Source organism: Muscardinus avellanarius (genome assembly GCF_963383645.1).
Source record: "Muscardinus avellanarius genome assembly, chromosome: 10".
Lineage (NCBI taxonomy): Eukaryota > Metazoa > Chordata > Mammalia > Rodentia > Gliridae > Muscardinus > Muscardinus avellanarius.
In genome coordinates, this window is record NC_137796.1 from 97,854,843 (window position 1) to 97,861,562 (window position 6,720).

Here is a 6,720-nt window from a genome sequence, read left to right on the forward strand (position 1 = left end):
TGGCGCACACTTGTAATCCCAGCATTTGGGAGGATGAGACAGAGAATCACGGTTGGCAGACAGCCTCAGCTACTTAGTGACGCCCTCTGCAACTCAGTGAGACCCTGTTTCAAAATAAAGAATAAAAAATAGAGCAGGGGGTGTAGCTCGGAGGTCAAATGCCCTTGGGTTCCATCCCCAGACCTGCAAAAAGATAAGTAAATAATAAAAAATAAAAAATAAAATTAAAAAAATTACTTTTCTACTATGAAGTTCAAAGGCACTTGTATATCTTAAGACTATATTTTGACCAGAGGGGTTCAGGCAACTCAGTCAGAGTTAGAAAGCAGAAAATCGAATGGCTCTGGGATCAATCCTATCTTATTATTGAAACCTCAAACCATCACCAAAATACTTAAAACAACCCAGTAATTTTATACTCTGGGAAACTGTGACGGTGGTTATAAAAATCCCACCTAATCAGAAGGATCAACCACTATCTTTATTCCTGTAGCAAGTGCTAAATGTTTGTTGATAGCCTCTTTGCAGAGCATCATGTGAGGTTCTGTTTCCTTTAAATAGGCAAGGGGAAAAAAAGTTATTATCAGAATCATAACCAGCAAGGGAATAGGTAAACTGTGAAAACAGAAAACCCAATACAATAATGTTCCTTCTGTGTTTATTTTAAAACAATTAACCATGTAACAGACAAAGAATAGGCAGGGAAATTCAATTCATGATGTGGGATATGCAAACATGAACTAAAATAGAACACGATACTGTGCTAGGTAGGCCTCAAAGTACTTAAAAATTTAGTACCTCAAAGTGTCAGGGACGAATTATCATATAATTATAAATAAAAAATACTCAAAATTATTACTAAATTGTGAAAAAATAAGATATACTGCTACTCTTGGCCAACTGGTAGTTTTAGCAATAATAAAACTTCTTTCTACCATTTCATCAATTGTAATTATTTCTATGTTCAGTTTGGGCAAAGTGAGAGCCTGATTTCAAAGAAATTGTTTCCTAATGTGTAAATGAGATTATTTTCCAAATTTATTTATTAAAAAAAAAAAAGCAAAAGCAGCATAATAGTTTATGGCATAACCACTTTTAGTCTAAGTTTTCACCCACATTATGATATCATAACAACCAAAATATGCAAAGATATAAGCAAAATAGCTAAGATATAAGAGAAATGCAAATAAATCCATCACTGCTAAAATAGAAGTATTTTCCATTCAGCATTACAGGGAACACAAACAAATTACTTGTACAATTAATGTAATATACTTTTCTATAGATATGAAAGCAAAGCATAAAATTTTATTGTAAAGGCCTGGAAATTTTAAGGCCGGGCGTGGTGGCGCACGCTTGTAATCCCACGCTTGGGAGGCAGAGACAGGAGGATCGCGCAGGTTCGAAGCCAGCCGCGCGCTGGCTTAGGAGACCCTGTTTCCAAACAAAAATGTAAAAGTAAGTCTGGGAGTGTAGCCCGGAGGTAGAAGGGCTTCAGGAACCCCAGTACCACCAAAAAAAAAAAAAAGGCCTGGAAATTTTAAGAAAATTAACTGCCTTTATAGCAATAGCTTTCTTTTTAACCTCACAGAAAGGTATTCATATCCCTTAAATAGTATATGTGTTGTCTACATATTGCAGATGCACAGTAATATATTATTGCAAAATAACTTAACAGCATTTGATAATACACTAACCATTCAAATATGAGAGTCAATATAGATTATGGAAAAGTGTCAAATGACCCTAGCACATGACCAGATCCTCTTCAAAGGAGCAAGACCCCTCTTCAAGGAGACCACCCTTGATTATTCCATCCAAGTTAGCCCCACCATAACACTACCACATAACCCTGCTGTTTCCCCATTTTCAAAGCACTTACCGCTATTTGAAATTATCTTATTTCCTTGGCTTTGTGCTTCCTCCACCAAAACATAAGCTCCATAAGCAGAAGTGTCTTCTCAGTCTTGCTTACTGAATCCCCGTCGGCACTTACTAAAAGTCTGAATAAATGGATTAGGGTAATTAGCTCAGGTAATAACACACACCCCGGTAGACTATCACGGGGAAGAAAAAAGCTAACAAGGAAGAATAGAATTCAGAGAATGAATGATAGTTGGATGGATGGATGACCCTGTTCCCAGAGAAAAAACTGGTACCTCTAAATTTCGAAGGTAACCATTTCAAAAGTGAGCAGTCCATATCCCATGATTAAAAACAGGACACTATGCTTCTCACACCACAATTACCACTGTCGGCAACAAGTCCATCCCAACCACAAATCTACTGTCCCATACTTTACCATCAGGCATTACTGGTCCCCTTCCATTAATAATGGCAGCTGCAGCAGGTTCAGGCAGGCCTTGCCCTCTCCATTTATACCAGAGTGCGACTGGCCCTTGCCCAGATGAGCGTCTTTGCAAATTCTAGAGACTCGTGGTCCTGTCGGGCCCTTTCCAGAGCTCTACAGAAATGCTAACCAAGAGAATGGTAAAAATACCATCCTACTGGTTGTTCAGACATACACGTCTTGGGTAAGCACTAAAGGCACACGCTGGCTGTACATTCACGGCCAGCCAGGTACCTCAGCTTCCTTATCTGTAAGACAGGGGTCACAGGTGTACCCGTCCCAAAGGGATTTTGCGGGAATCCGATCGGCTATTACAAAGAGGAGGATGGAGATGACTTTATCACCAGTCTACGAACTCTGGGCGGACAACGAACCGTACTTGGGTCCTGGTGAGACTTAAATGTAACCTGAAAATATGGGCAGGGGGCCCAGAGCTTCCTCGCTTCTCTATTTCCAGACCCCTCACCATCAAACCCATCTCTCAGGCTGCCATTTGCCTGACCTGGGAGGAGGGGACTGGATTTCTAACCAGATAAGAGAGGCAAAACTATGGGAGCCCCGGGGCAGCGTCAGGGACAACCCACCGCGTCTGCTGTGCTGGTCTCGCGACCCACAGAGTCGCGAAGCGGGGTGAGCAGCGCTCGGGGGCCTTCGGCGGGGGCGGGCGGCGTCCAGCGACGGCCCGCGCGACTCCGGGGAAGCAGGAGAAAATGGCTCGTGCAGCTCTCCCGCTGGAGGGGCTCCGCGGCTGGGCCGAGCCGCGTCCCGGGCGCCCCGCGTCCTCCTCCCACGGGCGCCCACGCCCCGGTCCCCAGCTCTTCGGCCGGGGCTCCGCGCCCCGGGCCCGCCGGCCCCGAGCATCCCCGCCCGGCCCGCCACGCCGAGGACCGCGCTCCCGCCCGCTCGCACCTGCGCCCGCACGCCCGCTCGGCTCTGCTGCCCTGCCACGGCCTGGCCAGGAAGCAAACGGCTCAATGGGATCTGACAGAGCGCAGCTCGGTCCGCCGCCGCCTTCTCCTCCTCCTCCCCGCCATATTACGGTCTCTCGGGCGGCAACGCGGGCTCCTGGCAACCGCCGCCGCCGCCGCCACCCGGGCTCCGCCCCTCAGGCCGGGACTTCCGGTGAGGGCTTCCCGGGCGGTTGAAACCGTTGGGCCACCGTAAACTACAACCCCCAGCGTGCAGTGCGCGCCGCGATGGGTGACGTAGATCTTACGGCGAGCGAGATGCACACTGGGAAATGTAGTCTTTATGCCAGCGCCTCTAAAATCATAACCTGTTACAGTTAGTGAACTCAGGGCCTGGGAAATGCTTCTTCAATTTGCTTTTTTTTTTTTTTTTTTTTTTTTTTTTGCGGATCTGGGGATGGAACCCAGGGGCATTGAACCTCCGAGCTACATCTCCTGCCCTATTTTTTATTCTTTATTTTGAAACAGGGTCTCACTGAGTTGCAGAGGGCCTCACTAAGTAGCTGAGGCTGTCCGAGAACCTCGACCCTCTGGTCTCAGGCTCCCGAATGCTGGGATTACAAGCGTGCGCCACCACGCCCGCCTAATTTGCCTTTAAAAAAAAAAAAGTAATCTGTATTTACTTCCTGTTTGGTCGTTTTGATGTAGGGTAGAAGAAATGAGTAGGTAGAAACGAGACAGACGGGAATTAATAGTAAAATATAACTTTAACATAAGGACCTGGAGCTGAAGTGCTTTAGCCTCTAGTGCACAGTCAGTTCTCTGTGCCAGACCTGACTCTCTCAAATTCCTGGGAAATCTGTAGATCTTAGAGTTAACTGAAACTATAATTGTTCTGTACATTGATAACAAGACAGGTATATTTTGAGAAACGTGTAATTTAGGAGACTCCAGCATATCTGTCAATCAGCTAATAAGGACCCCAATCACCTGAGGTCTCTAAGGTTGACCAGACCACCAGACCATCAGGAAGTGCCTCAGGACTCCCAGACTGAGATCATCCATCCTGAAGCTGACCAGGTTACCAGAGCATCATACACTGCCTCCGGGACTAGCGAACTGAGACCATCCTCACAGACCTCCTCTAGCCTGCCCCTCGCAAAAGTCCCCTATAAAAAGAGAGTCTAGCCGGGTGTGGTGGCGCACACTTGTAATTCCTGCGCTTGGGAGGCTGAGACAGGAGAATCGCACAGGTTCGAAGGCAGCCTCAGCTACTTAGTGAGGCTCTCAGCAACTTAGTGAGACCCTGTTTCCAAATAAAGTATAAAATAGGTCTGGGAGTGTAGCCCGGAGGTAGAAAAGCCCCTAGGTTCACCCCCGGTACCACAAAAAAAAAAAAAAAAAAAAAAAAAAGAGAGCCTAAACTCTGCAAAATGCCTCCTCGTCTTGAGGTGGCCTGGATTCTCTCTTGAATATGTATTGCTTCCCTTCCCCCCAAATAAATCTTTTCCGTCACATCAGCCAAGGACCCAGCAGATACTGAGTTCCTGAACTGAGGACTCACTCATCTCAACATTTATTATGTATGTATGTATGTATGTATGTATGTATGTATTTATTTATTTTGCGGGTCTGGGGATGGAACCCAGGGGCATTTGACCTCCAAGCTACATTCCCTGCCCTATTTTTTTATTCTTTATTTTGAAACAGGGTCTCACTGAGTTGCGGAGGGCCTAAGTAGCTGACACTGTGCGCACACCATGATCCTCTGGTCTCGGCCTCCCAAATGCTGGGATTACAGGCGTGCACCACCACGCCCGGCTATCTCAACAGTTTATTTATTTTATTTTTGGTGGTACTGGGGGTGGAACCCAGAGGCTTTCTGCCTTTGGGCTATACTCCCAGACCTATTTTATATTTTATTTGGAAACGGGGTCTTGCTAAGTTGCTGAGAGCCTAAGTAGCTGAGGCTGGCTTCGAACCTGTGCAATCCTCCTGTCTCAGCCTCCCAAACGTGGGGATCACAAGCTGTGCCACCAGCCCGGCTTTATCTCAACAGTTTAAAAGCATACATTAACCAGATGCTTTTCTCTGTAGATTTTTTAAAAATTGCTGAATCCTAAACATCAACTCAAAACCTTAATACATCTGTGCTCTTTTGCAAATCAACAGAAAAATTTGTCCAAAGGGAAAAAGTAACCGGTTCAGGATGGCAGAAAATGAATCTTTTGCCAGATTTCTCTACCTAAATACGTGACCAGATTCCCAAAATACAGTTGAGACCTCATTTCCATTCTCTGACTCCACTCGGCTTTGCCTTCCAGCTCTCTTACGGAACCTCCTTCCCCTATTTTTGCAAACCTAGAATGGAGTTTTCAAAAGTACTTATCACCAGGGTTGTTCGTGTGGCACAACTGAAATAACTTGCACAGTGCCTACAAAAGCCTTTAGTAGAAGCGTCAAGGTCGATGGGACAATCCCTCAACTCAGGACCTCAGGACGGCGTGATCCTTGACTGTGGCAAAAAAGAACTTCAGCACAAGCAGGCCAGGGACAGACAGAGGTTTATTTCGGAAAGTGGGGCACATGCTTCAAGAGGGGCTGCATGGCCACTCAAGAGTGGGAGCGGGGTCTCCGTTCTTTATGAGAGCTCCCCTGTCAGGAGGTGGGCAGGGCTGCGCAGCGGGCATGGATGTCTGGTTCTCCTCAGGTTCTTGAGGGGCCATGGGTGGATGGCTGGGTGGTGTCTGAGCTTGACAAGTGTCAGACCTTCTTCCTGGAGCCCGCGTTTAGCAAACATCTCAGAAACATTAGGTGCAAAGATTAGTCTTTAGGATTAAAAGTGCGGGCCTTTGGGAGATACTTGCCTAAGGAAAAATAGACCCCGTAGGGCGAAGACCAGGCTCATCATGGAGATTTTAGATATAAAGCTACAGTCTCCCCTCACCCCTGTCCTGCCCGGTTTGTCTCCTTTCTTCCTATTTTATTTCTCCTATCTTACTCAGGAGAAAAAGTAAGATGAGGTGGAAATGTCCTGAGCCAGTGGAGGTGCTTAATACCACTCCGGACCCTGCCTGAACTAATCAGTTCAGTGCCTATCTCCTCAGTCTCCTCATTTGCAAAACCAGAAAATCGTTAAAATCCCTCTCAGATTTATTATCCAATTGTGCCCCTTTTACTGTGGTGTGTGTGTGTGTGTGTGTGTGTGTGTGTGTGTGTGTGTGTGTTACTGGGGATGGAACCCAGGGTCTGTCTACCTCCGAGCTACATTCCCCAGCCCTACTTTTTATTCTTTATTTCTTTTGAAACAAGGTCTCACCAAGTTGCAGAGGGTGTAAGTAACAGAGGCTGGCCACGAACCTGCCATCCTCCTGTCTCAGCCTCCCAAGCCCTGGGATTACAGGAGTGCCCCACTAGGACCTGCTCTCCTTTACTCTTTCATGCCCTACTAACCTGGAAAAT